The sequence below is a fragment of the Mastigoproctus giganteus genome, chromosome 13 (genome assembly GCF_048544385.1).
Source record: "Mastigoproctus giganteus isolate SK-2022 chromosome 13, ASM4854438v1, whole genome shotgun sequence".
Lineage (NCBI taxonomy): Eukaryota > Metazoa > Arthropoda > Arachnida > Uropygi > Thelyphonidae > Mastigoproctus > Mastigoproctus giganteus.
Window position 1 is genome coordinate 60,585,885 of NC_143587.1, and position 19,323 is coordinate 60,605,207.

A 19,323-nucleotide genomic window follows, 5' to 3' on the forward strand; every position below is an offset into this window, starting at 1 on the left:
GCTGGTATCGCACTACTTTCAAATAACAGGATACAAGCAGTAATGCTCTAATACTGCAGAATTAAGGAGTTTTCTTTGATGATGAAGTGTTTCAACAGTTAAAAATAGAAAGCACATGAAAGCAGCAATCAGTATTAACCTTGAAGATGCAGTTAGTTATAAACAGTTTGTACAACAGTGCTTAATTTAATGTTCACTGCTTTTATGCATATGTGTAAAAAACTGTAGGAGTGATGTGCTGCAACACATATGAGCAGGCATTCTTAAGCAGTCAACAAACTGTGTTCAAAATGTGCCCAAACATTATGCAGTAACACGTATGAACAGTAATTCTTAAGTAATCAACCAATAAGAGCTGTAAACATAAAGGCACATGAAATTAATAACTACTCAGTACTGACACACTAATTGAAAGCTTTGCAGTAATGTTTAGCTTTTGTTTATAGACTTGGTATATTTTATTTCTTCTCCAGTTGTGCTGATGTCAGTTTATGTGCATGAATAAACTTTTATAAAATATTAAGATTTCTGATGTACAGCTCAGCACAAAAGTTCAGTGTTTGTTTTTAGCAATGAATTCCAAACGTTCATCAGTATCTTGACTTCAATTTCTTAGCTCTGATTCAGAATACAGTTTTTCCAGGCACTGCTATATGTCATGATAAATTAACTTCTACTGACTATGTATCAACCAATAAAGTCAAAGTGAATAAAATCTTTTTATTTTTTAGCTTTATTTTGGTTTTCTAATGCATTCAAAACATATACAGAGTAACAATTTTAAGTTTTCAATTATGTGATGTAAAAATGGTCTAAAAAACAACTTTTGATTTAATGAGCATTGCATGATAGTAGACACCCCTTTCCCTTATTGGTCTGTAAAATTGAGGATTTACCGTATATGTATATTTTTTTGCTTTTCTGCTTTAGTGTTGATTTTTTTAAATGTTTTAATAAATAGTTTAGTAAAGCTTAAAGCTGAGAAGTCCAAAAATTTTTAATCATGGGAATGGACCTCCCCTTAATAACATATATACTCAGTGATCACTGAACTACACCACCTCATTAGTAATGGACCGTGCCACATAGCTCGCAGTAAAAAAAGCCAACAGCTTTCTATGCTAGAGCAGTAGTAATTTGCATCTGATTGTGCAAGTCAAAGTGATAAAGCATATGGAAGTTATATATTCGTGTGCTTGTTTAGTATTGTGGACCCTGAACCGAGAAAATCTCATTAAAGGTGAAATAATTTTGACCAGGAATATGGATAGGTTAGCATAGGCGGACTGTTTATAGGAAACGATGGGCCTTAAAGGATAATCTTGTTTATGGAGTTTGACTATTCCAAAAATGTGTGGGAGAATGTTACTGGGCATGCCTATTTGCTGGAGGGTGTGTAAATTAATTTCTTTGTTGGCTCTGAGTTTTCTTAGGATCCCATCAAGTTTATTTTTAAGCTTATTAATGTTAGACGTGTTGCAGGCTCTGTATGTTGTTGAATCTGATAAGATGTGTAACATTTTATTTATATATGTGTTTTTGTCCATGATTGCGATGGTATCTCCTTTGTCTGCCTTTTGTATTACAATGTTCGGGGTTTTCATAAAGTCTCGTATGTGGGTTAATTGTAGTTGGGGAATGTTAGGTTTACTAGTTAATTGGGAGTTAAAAACAGCGTTAGTTTCATGTATGATTCGATATTTATCTGGGTGGTTATCAAGTTTGGTTTGTATTTCTATCATGGCGTCTTTAACTGGGTATTTGTTGCTGTTAATGGCGAAATTGAATCCGCATTCTAGACTGGCAAGTTGGTTAGGGGAAAATGTTTGTGTAGAGATGTTAAAACTGAGTTTGTGGGGGTCTTTTTGTGTCTCCTAGTGAGTGTATCCCATTTCTTGGAGTGCTTTTGGGTAATCTGATTTAAAGTTGCTTGAATTCGTGTGTTGTTCTGTTGTACGTAATCGTACCAAGTCGTGGGGGTTAGTTCTCTTTTAAGTTTGAATTTAAGGGTATGTATTTGATCTAAAAGGAGATATTTTTCTCTGTATCTTTTCCGTAATTCGGCTTTAATTATGGCAATAGAGGCTTGGTGTATGATAAAAGGGTATTTTTAACAGTGTTTTTGGTGCAGATACGAGCGAAATTGGGGATTATGTCATGTATATGAGACATTTCTTTAAGAATGTGATGTGGAGTTTGTCTGAAAAGTATTTAACTAATAGTTTTGTGAAATGGAGTTTCCTATCGTGCAGATCTGAGTGCATTGGGGGAAATGTGGAAATGATAGGTGTGCGGAAGAGGTGTAATGTATGGTTAAAGGATTTGTGTTAAATTGATCTAGTTATTACATTACAGCACATAAGAACTCCTTAAAAAACCAAGAGTCAATTTAACACAAATCCTTTATGAGTTTCTCATAAAATCTTCATCCTCATGAGAAGTTCCTCATGAGGATGAAGAAATGGAAGGAGGTCATTCTGTCGAAGAACATATTAACGACGAACCACCGATGAAAATAGAAGAAGCGCTCATACAAATCAATCGTTTAAAAATGTTTTTCGCCGCTGAAGAAGATACTGAAGGACTTTCGATGGTTTCTTCACTCCAAACAAATGTTGAAAACAAAATTATCAGCCGGAAGAAGGTGCAGAAGAAAATAAGGGATTACTGTATGTATTTTTCTTAAGATAAAGTCATAATATGCATACCACAATTGTATGTATATTATTTACAAAAATATTGTGCAAAATCTGTATATAATTTAATTTAATTTTACATTAAACGTTTAACGATTTTTCTTTCTTTCTTTTTTTTTTTTTCTCCCTCAGACTTCTTGTTAGCAGACACTTCTCTCTAACGGACACATTTTCGTTCCCCATGGCTGTCCGTTAAACAGAAGTTTCACTGTAATTAGATTCCATATCTTCACACAGCTTTGCAAACAACCTAACTTTTAAAGGACTGTTTTTTATGTAGTTTATAACTTTTGTAAAAATGTTAAGTTCCTCGCTCATATTTTTTGACACAAGAGCTGCTCTGTGAAGCAATCAGTGCGTCCAAATAACTTCGCGTGCTTTCTTTTTAACTACTGTTTGAAGACCTGCCTTGTGTCCTGACATTGACCGTGCTCCATCAGTGCAGAGTCCAATGCAGTTATTCACCACTTTATGTCGTTCTCATCAAAAAAAGTGTCACTTGTATTAAAAATTTCATTGGATGTGGCCTTTCCAGGAATGGGGTTGCAAAATAATATATCTTCCATTATATTAGTTTCTGCAACATATCGAACATATGCAATTAAATAAGCTTCTTTAGCTACATATGTTTATATCGAAGTTAGTGTGCGTAGGTGGGGGTTAATGCTTTAAAAAATAGGTTATAAAATTTAACGTTATGTTATGAAAGTTTATTTATATGTATATATTTTTTTAATTTATATATGTTATGTTATGAAAATTACATTTCTGTTAAATTTTTTGCGCCTCCTTCTGCACTAGTCCGCGCCTCCCAGGTTCGAAATCGCTGCCTTAAGTCATCCCAAATTTATTTGAAATCGAACCGCCAGAAATTTCACAATTTTGGTGAATCGCAAGCAGAAGTGATTAACTTTGCAAGACGCATGACTCAAGACTCTTTGATCATCCGTTTCAGAGGCTTTGTTTTTAGCTTTTCATAAAGCTGTTGAGTGGATATTGCATGGGGAAAACGAAGCTTACTTTTGAGCCATCTAAGAACCCAATGTTCTAGGGCAATGGAATTTCTTGACTGTTACTTGAGCAGCACCAGACCAGATTTCGGAAGCATAGGACAGAATGGGGGAGATGCAATTTTGAACATGCTTAAAAACTGTTTATCTCACTTGATTCGCTGCTGTTTCTTGTTTGACTAACTATTTTTCTTTTTGAATTTTTTGAGCAACATATAATAGTGGGCATTAAAGGATAAATTTTAATCAAAAACAACACCAAGGTCTTTGTGAGCATAAGAATTTGGCATTGGGACATTTTCAATTTTTATTTCTATCTAGTTGGGTTGTTTCTGAAGGGAATAAATAATCAGAGAATATCATCACTGGCTTTGGAGATTAAAAATAACATTAAATCATCAGGATATGCCAGTAGATTTGGATTTTCTTGTAGAAGTGGTTGAAGAGATGCTGAAAATATAGTACTGGAGAGAACGGTTCCTTGAGGAATGCCTGGTCAGGTTGTGACAAGGATATTGTCAGGTCTAGTGGGGAAGAGTAGAAGTCAGCGATTTAGATTGTATTGTGCTCTTCTATTGTGCTTTAGCGTGGAAATTTTTGTATGACTGAATTTTTTTGAGTTGAAACAATGCTCTGCCCTTTTTATATTTTATGCGTGCTGATGAAATGCCGTAATTCTTCCACTGTTTGTGGTATTTGTGCTTACTTTTAAAATATGTTTCAGGTGGGGTTTCAACCAAGGTTTCGAGTGAGAAGATATTCTAACAAGTTTGGAAACGGACTCAGTTTACAGTTGATTCAGCTATTTTATAAGAAGAAAGGTGACGTCCTGTTTAGGAATACTTTTAAGGGAATCCCATGGGTAGTATTTTAAGAGCTGAAAAACCTTTTATGATATTCTTTTAGTGATTTTCAAATAGGGGTGGGGCGTGGATTCCCGCAGCAATTTATTGCTTGCAGTTCTATACTTTTGTGGTAGGATTTAATGTAATGTTGCTGCTAAGTTTTTCTTCCAGTGGAAAATTTGAGTATACAAGAACAAGCGCTTGATTATCTCTTGTAACAGGGATGTTTTTCGCTCATAGAACCAAATATGAGTCTGATAACAACTTCAATTGGGCAAAGGAGGTTAAAGTCGCCAATTATAGTGATGCTAGGTTGAGGCTTAAGAACAGTAGTGATCCAGGTTATTATTTCATTAATGATGTCATCAGTAAGTGCAGGCGGATTATAAATATTATAGATTGGAAGCAGAGAATCCTTAACTTGGATTAGTAGGAAACTTTCCTCAAAGTTGAAGGTATTAGAGTTGTATGTGTTCAAAATTATAATATTGGATTTTAAAATTCTTGCTGTTCCACCACCTCTACGATTAATTTTGGTGTCATATATGGTGTGTAGCTGAGATTCTTCGCCAGTAGGAAAACATTCTGTAGAGATTCCTGCATCCATTTCAAATAAACATATGGTGTCTTGAGATTCTTCAACCATTAATGAATTAAGGTAAGGCAGTTTATTTTTTATGCTTCTTACATTTTGAAGGAAAATGCTGAGATGGACATATGTGTTGGAAGGATGTTGGCACACAAATGTATTAGGTAGCAGGTTAAATGAAGGATAAGGATGAGAATCAGGAATATTATTCTCTAGCTATGCAGAGAGTTCAGCATAATCAGAATTAGTTGGTAACTTTTCGCTAGAGTTGTTGACCGATCCTCCAATAGCTCTATAAAATGATATGACGAGTAGACAATTTGGACAAATATCAGGATTTAGATATTGTTGTAGGTCACAATTCTAAATGATGAATATGTGGGATGTTTACTTTTATTTTGAAATCCCTACCTGGAATTTCTATTTCTAATAGTAGCTGGTCCATCTGCTGGGAGGTAGTGTTGAAGTCTAGTCTGCTAACAAAAATGTTACTACTTCTAAGCTTCGAACTACTTCTGTTTCTAAATTTAATGCAAGACTGCATATTTCTTGTTCCGATTATGCTTGCATATCTGTTGTTTCAGCTGGGAAACTTTACATTTAGTGAGTTTGTAGTCAAGTTATTATTGGAAGGCACTTCAGGATAAGGCTTAGAGGATCAATTTGAGAATCATGCTACAAATTAATAAACTACGATCTGGGGCCCAATCATTGAACAGTCTGTTCATTAACATTGGGAAGAACAGTTATTAATTTTGTTAATTTACTAATAGATAAATTGATCTCTTATACAAATAATTTCAATAACATCGTATTTATGGGTGAGTATTTATACTTCCAAAATCACCTTTCGGTTCTAGTCTGGAAATATATTAACTCGTTCGTCTCGTTTTATTTTTTCCTTTCTAAATTCCAGATATTAAATTTACATTTGTTTCTGTCAGAAGACAGTCATATTTGAATAAAAACAATAGCATATGGGTAGAAGTAACCACAGAGAAACTTACCAACTGTGAAGTGGTACACTTAGGGTGGAACAAAATGAAAAAGACCTGAGAGTAATTGTGCAGACAGATATGAAATTTTCATAGCAGTGCAGCCAGGCTTCCAAAGCAGGTCATGGGGTATTGAAAATGATATACAGAAATTTTGTTATTAGGGAAAAGGAGGTGATTATCCCTTTCTATAAGGAAATGGTCAGGGCACGCCTTGAGTACTGCGTACAGGTCTGGAGGCCTCATTTTTGCAAGGAAGAAGTGTTGCTTAAACGAATACATTGAAGGGCAACTCGAATGTTGAGGGGTCCTCTTACCAAGAAAGGCTTATGTCCTGCAAATTGCAAGCGTCTGCAGACTAGTCTCCTGCGAGGTGATCTGATTGAGTTGTATAAGGCCTTGAATGGGTTGACTGTACCCAATTCTGATTAGATTCTTCCTCTTCTCAGAATACCAACCTGAGGGGGTATTAATTGAAATTGAGAAAAGTCAGTTGTAGAATAGATGCGCGGAAATATGCTTTTGCCCAGCCAGGGGGTTTCTGGAACAAACGTTCATCTGTTGATGTTGAAGTTGATAACTTAAATAAATTCAACGAGGAACTGGACAAACGTTTAGAAGTTTTGGATGCATGAAATGTTTTTTTTTTTTTTTTTTTTGACTGATGATACATAACCTTGCTTTCTCACATACGTGCCTCCTCTTCTGCTGCTATTATTAGCAGGAGAAGGAATTCCATTTTGCTGAAATTTAATTTCAAAGCTGAAATTCTATTTTGTTAATAGGTTGATTTATTTTTAATTTTTTTATATAATCATAGTCAACAGAACCATATATATCTCGGCTATTGTGATCCTTTTATTTTGAAGTTAATATTCCTTTTAAAATTTTAACTATTTTATTAGAAACGTTTTGATTCATATTTTATATTAGTGTTCTATTAACAGTTTTTCCTAATATTTTTATCGGTAAGGGTAAGAACATTTAATTTGTCTTAAATATCCATACTTATATCTAATATCTTACCTGGCAGTTACCTATAAGTTAATATCTGTTTACTTTAACGAATTTAACTGATATCCTCCTTAGACTGGAAATTAAACTTGTTCCCATTTCTCCCCCTAATCCAGTATATTTTGTTTCAATTTGAAGACAGTCGCATTTAGAGTTTTGGCAACTTATAATATTTCTCTTGGGAAAGCTGATTTTTTTTCTAAAATTAAGCATTAAAATATGCCTAAATGTGACTTTCTGACTTATATTATTAACTTTTTTAATATTTCACTGAAGTTAAGAATCTTGATATATTTTGCAATAACATTTATCGGTTTAAAAAGCAAGTATATAGTGAGTATATTGATATTTAGTATTAAAATTACTGAATGATTTATAGAAGTAACCTAAAGCAGCATTGACCGTCAAATTTCCTTATACCCAGTATTCTACTGCCTTTTCAAATCTACAGACTTTCGCAGCGATGCAGAAGGAGAAAATATTCCCATCCCAGTGTTTGTTCAACACTGCTTCGGTCCTTAGTCGCATTAGATACCTAACTTAAAAACGTGGTAGCTTACAGAACTAGAGATTCGTCCTCAAGGAATACCGCTTTGCATCCTATTTTGTTGCCTACGCTTTCAGGAAGAAAAATTTTCCTACTGTCTATTTTAGGATTAGTGGTACCCAGATGTAAAGCCTTATGTTTATTTTAGCATTAAATCTTAATTGGCGTCAGTTATATCGGTGTTTCTCAACCATTTTTGTAATTGAGGCGATGAACCAAAAAAAAAAAAAAAATTAAAATCGTTTGCACCTATTTGTTTACATATTAATTACATTTTTAAGGGTTGTAATCGGCATATTAACAACTTTCACCATTTTGTGCAATTGCACCAGACCAACTAATTTGGGCACTTTGCCCAAAAAGCCATTAAAATTCCTTGCGAAATTTGTGGAAATCCAACCAGTTTTTTTCCACTCGGCGTGGCGAGGATTATGGCTCTATCCACATGAGTGGGAGAAACGTTTTTTTTTTTTTTTCAGTACAATAATATATACCCATACTCTCAAGTCCTGTGGATAACAAGGCTGGGAACCACTACTTTACACCAATTATACAGGGTGATTCACTACCAGTGCGACAAAATTGCAGGAGGTGTAGCGGGCACAAAGGCGAATCGGAATCACATAGCATTGCAGGGTCCGAAATGCCTTCGTCATGCAGTAGAGGACGTTGAACGGGAGGTCGCGTGAACAGTGATCCTGCTGGAAGTCAGCATTTGCGGACTGGTTCCTGAGGCAGTAGGATGAACGAGTATTCAAACGTTGAACTGGCCGACATGCACCTCGCGTATGCAGCTGCGGACTGTAACGGGCGCGCCGCTCTGCGCTTGAACCAGGAACGTTTCCCGCACAGGCGTGTTCCTCATAATACGATTTTAATCGTATGATGAGGAGGTTACGTGAGACTGGTTGTTTCACGAGAGGTACCATGAATCGAGAGCGAACGACGAGGATACCAGATAATGAGGAGAATGTCCTTCGTCTTGCAGAAGGCAATCCGAGTACGAGTACACGAGAGATAGGCCAACGATTGGGTATTTCCCAATCCACTGTATGGAGGATATGTTCAACAAACCAATGAGTTCATACCATCTGCAACGCGTACAATCATTGGAGCCTGCGGATTATCCACTCCGGAGGACTTTTGCTACTTGGTTTGTTCAACAGAAACGATTCGCAAATGCTAACTTCCAGCGGGATCGCTGTTCACGCGACCTCCCGTTCAACGTCCTCTACCGCATGACGAAGGAATTTCGGACCCTGCAATGCTATGTGATTCCGATTCGTCTTTATGCCCCCTACACCTCCTGCAATTTTGTCGCACTGGTAGTGAATCACCCTGTATAATTTACTTAAAAGTTAAGGCTAGAGAACGGGTTCAAACCCGTGCTCTTTTTTGTATTCTCTGACTTGTGAACCCCTCTGACCCTATGGTCTTCTTCGATTATAAAGAGAAAATTTAAATATTTTATATAGAAACAAAAATGGTCGAAGCACATAATCCTGAGAGACCCCATTTCTAGACTTTCGTCGATGCTCTCGTTGCCTCTCAATATTAAAAGCCCCATAACCAAATTACAGACTGGATTAACCGAATCATACATCGCTGGCTCAATTGCATCGGCATCCAAGTAATTTTTAATTTCCCTTTCGGTTTTTATAACAGAATTTTAGAAAAACGTTATTGTTAAATAAATAAATAATCCTTGGATAAATAATTGAATTATCCAATGGTTTATTAAGGCTGGAAGAGGGAGTTTCGACTCTAAAACGCCGTAACGTAAATGAAAAAGACAAAATCGAGTCTCGTTTTATTGTTTCTGGAAGTTACGACTTATAAATGATTAAAGATAATTTCCACTTTTAGGGTTAGTAAAAGTTCTTGGAATGTTTATACTTTTTTATTTTGTATAAGCTACTGACTAAAAGACTCCATTCATGGCTTCCCTTTCGAAGAACATGCATATACGAAATCATGGATACGTTGTCTTCGATGATTTGTACATACACGTGCATTATGTTTTTCTCTTTACCAATCAACAGGACACATCAAAATGCACTTACTTGCCAAGTGTGCATTCAGTACAATTTTTTTTTAAAAGATATGAGACTTTTAGAATTTTAGACATTTAGAAACGAAAAGACCCATTTTTTAAAAAAAAAACTAACGAATATAATGAACACTAAAATGTTATTGCTTATAATTTTTATAATTTATTTCAATAAAAGACTTGAAAAAGCTTTTTATAATGATAATGAAAATTTTTAATTTCATTTAAAAAAGATATTGTTTAAGCGAACAAATTATTTAATAGCATTACTAACAGTTCGCTTATTTTTTATTTTATTCTAGAGATAAGCAAACAATTTGGATTTGCCTTTGGTGTTGTAACTTTTCCGAAAGATGCCAGCGATTATCGAAATTCCTCTCAGGGATTCAGACCGAAGTAATCGAGATACATAGTGATAAACTTCCAGAGGGCACAGAAGTATTGGAAATTCTTCAACACGAAGAGGCTCCCCTTCGTTCAAGGATTGATCTTGCTATTGAATACCATCACCAAGGAAAACACGACGAATTCAGGGACATATTGGAAGCTTCAAGAAGGGATGCAGGCTTAATATATGTGGATGTTCAAAATGACCAGATGCGATCCCTGGACATTCTGGCCGCTTACTATGTACAGCAAGCAAATAAGGAAAGAAACAGAGAGAAGAAAATAGAGCTCTTTAGAAAAGCAACGTTGCTTTACTCTGCAGCTGACAAGATCATCATGTATAATAAACAACACCTTCTGGGACGAGCTTACTTTTGTTTTCTGGAAGGAGACAAGATGGAACAAGCTGAGACGCAATTCAATTTTGTCCTCGCTCAGACCCCAGACAGCGTTCCAGCTTTGCTCGGAAAAGCATGTCTATTATTTAATAAGAAAGATTACACAGCAGCTCTTGCATGTTACAAAAGAGCTCTGCGCATCAATCCTAAATGTCCGGCTGAAGTGAGAATAGGAATTGGACACTGCTTTTACAAACTAGGGAATCATTATAAAGCAAGGTTGGCCTTTGAACGAGCCCTACAGTTAGATCCAAGATGTGTAGGAGCCTTAGTAAGTTTGGCTGTCATAGAATTGAATGAAAAGACACGAAAAAGCTTTAGAAATGGAATACAGATGCTATATCAAGCATATAGCGTTGACTCCAAGGATCCGGTGACGCTTAATCATTTGGCTAATCATTTTTTCTTTAAAAATGACTATCCTAAGGCACAACAGCTTGCACGCCATGCTTTCCATAATACTGAAAACAGAGCAATGAGAGCCGAGAGTTGCTTTCAGCTAGCCAGGATTTTCCATGTTCAAGAAGATTATGATCAGGCTTTTCAATATTATTATCAAGCAATCAAATTCGCCCCCTCATTCTTGCTTCCTTACTACGGAATGGGACAGATGCATTTATACAAAGGAGATAAAGAAAAGGCTTCTCGATGTTTTGAGAAAGTTCTTCGAGCTCAACCTTGTAATTATGAAAGCATGAAGATCTTAGGATCTCTATATGCACAGTCTGCATGCCCATCTAAGCGTAAACAAGCAAAGACCTATCTGACCGCGGTAACAGAACGGTTTCCAAATGATGTCGAAGCATGGATTGAACTGGCTCAACTTCTCCAAAATTCAGATACCGAAGGCGCCTTGTCGGCGTACATAACAGCTATTCGCATATTACAAGAGGAAGTAAGAGCTGATGTTCCACCAGAAATTCTCAACAATGTTGCTGCACTTCTTTACAGTTTTGGAAGTCTTAAAGATGCTAAGCAATACTATGAAGCATCATTGAAGAGATCTCACATCGAAAGCCATCAGGACCGGCGCTATTATAATGGAATTTCACTGACAACATTCTATAACCTAGCCCGTCTGTACGAGACTCTCATTGAATTTGATAAGGCTGAAAGGATTTACAAAAACATAATCAGAAAACATCCTGGCTATGTCGACTGTTACCTTCGCTTGGGGTGTATGGCTAGAGACAGAGGACAGACCTACGAAGCCAAACATTGGTTTAAAAAAGCACTGTCCATTAACCAGGATCATCCTGATGCATGGTCACTAATTGGTAACCTTCACCTAGCAAAACAGGAATGGCGTCAAGCGCGAAGGAAATTCGAACGTGTTATTGGACAAAAGGAGACAAGCAATGACACTTACTCTTTGATTGCCTTAGGTAATGTCTGGTTGGCGACTCTTCACTATCCAACACGTGACAAAGAAAGGGAGAAACGACATCAAGACAGAGCGTTATCAATATATGAACGAGTTTTAAATAAAGATCCAAGCAATGTATGGGCTGCTAATGGAATTGGAGCTGTCTTAGCCCATAAAGGCTACTTCGCAGAGTCCAGAGATATATTTGCTCAGGTTCGAGAAGCGACAACTGATTTTTGTGATGTCTGGGTGAATATCGCGCATATTTACGTGGAACAGAAACAGTATGCTGCTGCTATTCAGATGTACGAGAGTTGCTTGAAGAAGTTCTTCAAATATTATAATGTGGAAATCCTGATGTATCTGGCTAGAGCTTACTTCAAATGCGGCAAACTGAAGGAATGTAAACGTACATTATTAAAGGCGAGCATGGTCAATCCTCACGATACTGTTTTGATGTATAACATTGCTCTGGTACTTCAGCTAATGGCAACACAAACATTGGAGAGCCATAAGAGTTACTTTAAAGCAGTACTTCGTTCCGTAAATGAACTGAAATTATCACGGAGGTATTTCCATTATCTGAGCATTCATGGAGACAGAATGAAATACAATCTTTCTCAGAGTGCAGTGGAAGTAAGGAGATGTCAAGCACAGTACCATGCTGCACGAGCACGTTGGTTCGACGAAGAAGCAAGAGAATTTCGACAGAAACAAAAACGGGAACGAGAAGCATTTCGTCAAAAATTTATGGAAGTACAAAAACGTGCCGAAGGACTGCAGTTCCGACAGAAGCAAGAACTAATTCAGAAAAGACTGAATTTCATAGAAAAAATCAAAAGGAAGCTGAATTTCATAGAAAAAATCAAAAGGAAGTTTTCATCAGATTCAAAAGGTTCTGATGAAAACGAAGAACCAAAGAAAAAGAGACGGAAGAAGGATGCCGGTGTTCAAAAGATTGCCTGAAGCAAAAGAGGAAACCAACAAAGAAAGCTAAGAAAATAGCTGCTAAAGATGCCAACTTATCTGGTAAACAAAAAAGGCGAGTAGTATCAAAAGCTTTCATTTCGTCAAGTGACGATTCAGACAGCGACAAAGAAAACAATGTAGAAGTGCCACGGAAGAAACCGACTGGAAACCTAAGAAGTGGGTTGGTTCATATAGTGAATCTGAAGAAAGCCAGTACCTAAAGGAAACGGCAATGGATTGTGTGATACAGTCGGATGCCCAGCTCACTTCAAAAAAGAAAAGCATTCTAAAGTTCAGATGACGAGGTGGGAAAGGAATGATCTTGCTGAACGTTCTCAATTCTGTGTTTCTACAGCACTATCATTCCAGATAGCTATGAAAGTTCTGAAAGAGAATTTCCTATCCTGTTAAAAAAAATCCTATTGTAGTGTGCTTTGATTTGGTATATGAAATAAAAGTTTCTTTCTTCATTGAAATCTGTGGTTTGTCTGTCAAATTGGTGTTATTATTTTAGTTCATTACAACGTAGATATATCTAAACACGTTATATCTGTACAAAAATTAGTTTGGATAATTTGTTAAATTGAAATAATATATATGTTTTTTTTAACGAAAACACCAGAGTAATTAGAACCCCTGGTTCTAATTACCAGGGGTTCTAATTAGCTATTTGTTGACATTAGCATGACCTCCATAGTGTACGACCTGGACGATCACTAACCTCATGGACACAGTGTTCTGAATTAAACGCACCTTGAGCAACTGGATATTGTGTTCCTCGACATTAAGTCAGCCTTTGACAATCTGTCCACTCATGCATTATGCGCCATACTGGGCAACTACTTTAAAATCTCTGGCTACATCCTAATTCTCCTTAGGAATCTCATTCCAGACCCTATGCATCAGAACCATAATCACCGCATTCTCTGTTCCAGAGGGCTCCCCCAAGGTGGGGTTCTCTTCGCCGCATCTTTAGAGCCATTCCTAACAAATCACACTAATGTTACCACTTACGCAGGTGATATTAAGTTCTACCTCATCGCAAAATACTCCCAGTCTATTATTGCGAGCACCAATCGATAGCTACATCAACTGGAAGATTATCTTCATGCGATTGGGGTCTTCATTAACAAAAAGAAAACTTCACAACTCTCTATCACCAAGAAGAAAAATACCAGCGATGCGAAAATCATTATAGCGATCTCCCCAGTTAAAAAAAGTCATTCCTTGTAAAAAGCCAAATATAAGGATTTGGGTGAGAACTGGGACAAAGATCTCACTTTAATGCCACTCGAATGAAAAATATTCGGCTTTTTGAGCAGTAAACCAGGAGACCTACTACTTCCATAACCTGCACGTAATAATTAAATATAATCTTCGATGCATAATCCCAATTCCTTTATATGTCTCCACTATATGGTCCTCATCATACCAATCGAGGTTCCTTTCCCTGGAATACTGGATTTTAAAATGGCTAAATAGGGTTGCCGTGCTGACACCTACCACCTTTCGTAATCACCTGCCCAGTAAGCAATGAAGACCGGCTCTTGGACAGAAACATCTGGCCAGTAGGATCGCTTGTGAAATCATACAGAGAAAGTGCTGGGAAGCTCACATGTAGGAACAACTCAGCGAACTTGCGAACTGCTCAATAGTAGTCAGCAAACAACTCAGCCGATGAAAAAGAATCTAATGGGATCATTATGTTTCTGCAAAATGTAAGAAATATTTCGAATAAGCTGCACACACTACAAAGTTTATTGCTTAACTCGGAGTATGATTGCATATGTTTATTAGAAACAGGGTTCCAAAATAACAGGTACCTTGATCCATTTGCCACTCCTCTGGTTACTCTTGCCTTGCAAATGGAAGAGATTATAAGAGAGGTGGTGGGGTAATGATTCTGTTCAAAAAAGAATTCACGGTAGTCAGCGAACATGAATCGCAATCGGAAAATTTCGAGGCAATCATTGCTATTTTTGGAACAGAAATGAATAGATTTCGATTATGCTTAATATGTCTACCCCCAGAGCATATTAAAGAAAACAGGGCTTTTTACACAGCTTGACTCAAATATGAGATCGAATACAGATACAGGAGTAATGGGAGTCCTGAATAAGCCATTACCAAAACATCGGGAGGCAAAAAGTGAATTGGATGGTACAAAGCAAGCCTTAAATATGAACAAATTGAATACACCAGCAACAAGAGGAACTCAGTGCCTAGATTTGACTTACTACAACCCTTCAGATATAAGGTTGAAGGAGAACGTTATGAAATTCACAATAGATTACCGACCACTCACATTAGGAAGACGACGAGTCATCCGACAATCTGGTTGGCATTCGAAAAGTATAACAAAGGTAATCTTCTCAACAAAATATATCAAAAATGATGACATTGTAAAACACCTTACCGAATACAACTGGCAAAACCTATACCTCTCGAGCACCGATGCTACCTTAACAACTCTCACAATTAATTTTTACATATAGCTCATTTAGGAGCTTCTAAGGAACTAAAAGTGTCAGAGATGGCAAACCCTTGGTTCAGTCCACAAGTAAAAATAATTTTCAAAAATAAACAAAAACTGTACAGGAAATGGGAAAGAACAGGGCATCCAGAAGATCACACCTGATACAAGCATGAAAGAGCACGTTTCATGAAGGCTACAAAACAGGTACACCTTGAAATGATTATAACAAAATTAAAAAAAGGGCAAAAGAATTGCCAACAAAAAAAGCTACATTTTAAGGATTGGGCTTAATGTAATCAAGAAAATTAAAGACACTATGAACACTAATTAAATTGTGACTAATAAATAAAAAATGAAGGAAATCAGTATCAGCAGAGAGAACGTAAAAAGAGCAACAACACTCTCCCAAATAAAGCTACAATTGGGCCAGACAAATATCCATTTTTATGATTAAAATATGTAGCTGTTTCATCATCGATATATTATTACACGTATTTCAGAGAATAATGGTGGAAGAGGATTTCTAGAAGCTGTGGAAAAGCTAATATTAAAACCTATCCCCACAATAAAAAAAAACCCTAAATCTGTGAAAGATTTCAGACCAATCGCTGTTGGATGCTCTTTGCAAAAAATCTTCGAAAAAATAAATCTGGACATCATCATCCAACATTGCTTCAAACACAGCCCTAAATACCTGCACTCAGTACTTCCTCAGAGATCGAACATCAGCAACCTCATGGGAACACAACTATGGATCCAGCAAGCGCTAAATAACAAGCAGCAACTCGTTTTCTTTTTTCTAGATGTGGCAGTCGCATTCGACAACATATATATCCATCCCAGCTCTAATAGTTATTCTGAGGGACTACTTCCTCATTACGGAAAATGTCCTCCATGTTTTTACGAACACTCTTCTGCGCAGACAAATCACAGTAACAAACGGGAATTGTGCACTACATACCAAGTCAATAAAGGAGTCCACAAGGCGCCGTATTTTGTCTGCCACACTCTTTGCCATAGCCCTCGAAGTCTTCTTAGCTGAAAACAGGAAGCAATTCATCACATATGCGGACGATATGAAATATTTTATTATCTCAGAAGGCCAGAAATCTGCTAACTACTGCAACCAACTGGTTAACGCCAAAAAAACAAAAGAACTGCAAAAATACCTGGACTCTATCGTGCTACATATAAATGAAGACAAGACTGCGCAAATGACTTCACAAATAAAATAAATCCAAACAAAATAACAATATACGCGAACGACATCCTTGTCCAAAAGGTTCAGTCACACGTTGATTTTGGACTCAAGTGGGACGAAGGACTCAACTTGGAGACTGCAAGTGGAAATGGACATCATTGAAATTGGAATAGAGAATACGTATATTTATGAAATGATCTAGGAAGTTTCAGTCTTTGGCAAGAGACCAAACTAATAGAGCAAACTTCGTCCATATATGTTTGCTGTATTAGTTTAACAAATCATGGTGTATTCAATAATAATAAAAAAGTAGGAGGGGCATGCTGTATGAAGCAATGAAATTATTGGATATGGCGTACTCATGGTAAGAACATACCCAGAACCTTGACATAACGTGGCCTCGACAATGCTCCCGCATACACACTGCTCGGACTCTCTCCAGTTACTTTCTGGCAGAGTAGAAGCGGCAATTTTATTCCCTACCTGATTTGGAAGCATCGTAGATGGTTACAAACAGGTTCGTTCCTGTGTAAGATCTAGCTGCCGGCCCGCGAACATCGGTTCACATCTGAACCCTCGAAATATAAGGATGTGTGGATCTCGTCAGGTCGTACATTTTAACCTCAAAAGACATCAATCATACTGCTTGATGGGGGGGGGGGGGGATAGTCAACCGAAACTTTGCTCTGGAGACTAAACATGGGTTCGACTACATCAAGCTTCGAATAAGCAAAGTGGTGGTACTGCACCAGTTCATGATGATCATCTACTACCTAGATCGACGAGTGCATTCTCGAAATACAGTTTTCAATAAAATGTTCAAAATTCGTTTTAAACTTGAATACGCTTTTTAGAGGTTCTTTTCCAGAAATTTTAATCTTTTTTTTCCTCCCAAAAAAAACAAAATCCCGATAGATGCAATGCCCTGTTAATACGAAGAAATAAAAATCCCAGCAAGCTATAATATCAAAAATGAAATAATACTTGACCGTATATAATGTTAGATTTAAAAAATTCCACCAATTATTATTTATTTTTTTCTTTTTTGGAAATTACAGATTTTTCGAGAAATCTGTTGAAAATGGATTACGGTAGGTAGGTAAGTAAGACAGCGGATATAAAAGCGTGTAGAAGATGCTAAAACTAATCAATGTTTGTTCATTCCTTTTGTCTAAATGGACGAAACTTGGGAAATATTTCCAACTTAAAAAAGGGAATAACAAAATTAAAACATGTGGATATTTATGGTGAAAGAGAAATGTTGCGAAGTAATGTGTTTGTGTTGCGAAAGGGGAAAATCAGAAGTATCAACTACAAAATATTTGAATGGGCAAAACAAATTTCAAAAGCATATGAATCAAAATCATGCTTCACAATCATCACTCATAATCATGCTTCACAAAGAAATGTTCCCGCTCTCACAAAAATCATTGGGCAAATTTCCGTGTCAGATTATTCAAATTTACGGAATTTCCATTGCCATCCCTGGACAAGTTAAGTCGTATATGCCTCCAGAAACCGGACTGCGAAAGAAAATAAAACTTGAGAAGAGCGGAACAATGGACAGAGTTGCAATCATTGGACGAAATTGGCCTTCCAATTGCCTTCTGGGAAACACTAAACAGTTTCGGTAGTGGAAGACGACAGTATTTTGGTTTTGCCATAAAAGTAGATTTTTGACGTTTATCGCAAACTCAATATTGGATTATGGCATGTACGTTCATGATGGTTCCCCAATTATTTTTCAGAATCAGCTGGTTCTAGAAATTACCGAATTCTACGCTTTATATGTTAATGACCAGCAAGAGTGAAAAGGTGGCAAACATTATAACAAGAATTGACTGATTTCCCGAAGAAAAAGAAATTGAACGGAGGCCACAGACAATATTAAGTGATCCAGAATCGGCTGCAATAAACACTTATGAATGAAAGTGAATTTTCTGATGAGTCAAACAAAGTTTGTTTCTTCCATTTATGGCAGTGTGGTTTATTCAAGCGAGTGGATTGGCATCTCGAAAAGACACTGACGAAAAGTTCCATTTTGATGCTGCGCCGTTTGTTTGCCTTGGCGTTTATTCTATCTGATAAAATTCCAGAAGCATTCAACGTTCTGAAACCCCATTTGTAACAAAAAAAAAAAAAAAAAATGAAGCTAGTTATCTCATTGAGTGATTCAAAAACAAACATATTTGTTGAATAATAAGAAGGTATTTATGCAGTGGCATTGCTGTTCATACCCCACCGTTATTTCCACCAATTTCTGGTCCTTGTATGACTCCAGAACTAGGAATTCCATCTAACCAAATTATCTTTGAAGCTTGGCATCGAAGATGGGTGAACATATTTTGACGAGGTTACACTGGTATGTATGGTGTCTTGGAAGAATTCCAGAAAGAACAGAGGCAAGAATATATATATAACCAAGTTGAATGCCTACTGCAAATATACTTGTCACTGCGATATCCAAATCTAACGAGTATGTAATTGCTATTACAAGCGAAGAAAATAGTCTCATCGTCAACTTATAAATGCACATCTGATTTTTTGTGTCATCTTTAACGAGCGAACCCATCTGACCTTCTCTCATTAGAAGTGAAATCATCAGAATATTTGATTCACAAGTTATTACCAAAATCATATCATATGAAGGCTTTGTATCAATGAATATCATCATTGATACAAACTTAAGTTTCAGTCAGCAACAGATTGATGCAGTATAGAAAGGCCAAACAGATATAGGATATCTGTTTGGAACAGATATCCATGGTAACACGTGTCCA

At 36.7% G+C, this 19,323-nt stretch overlaps 1 pseudogene; it reads left to right on the forward strand.

Moving 5' to 3' along the window:
• The first annotated feature begins 10,053 nt into the window (after positions 1-10,053).
• LOC150076102 (RNA polymerase-associated protein CTR9 homolog pseudogene) lies at positions 10,054-13,342 on the forward strand (annotated as a pseudogene).
• Positions 13,343-19,323: the final 5,981 nt, after the last annotated feature.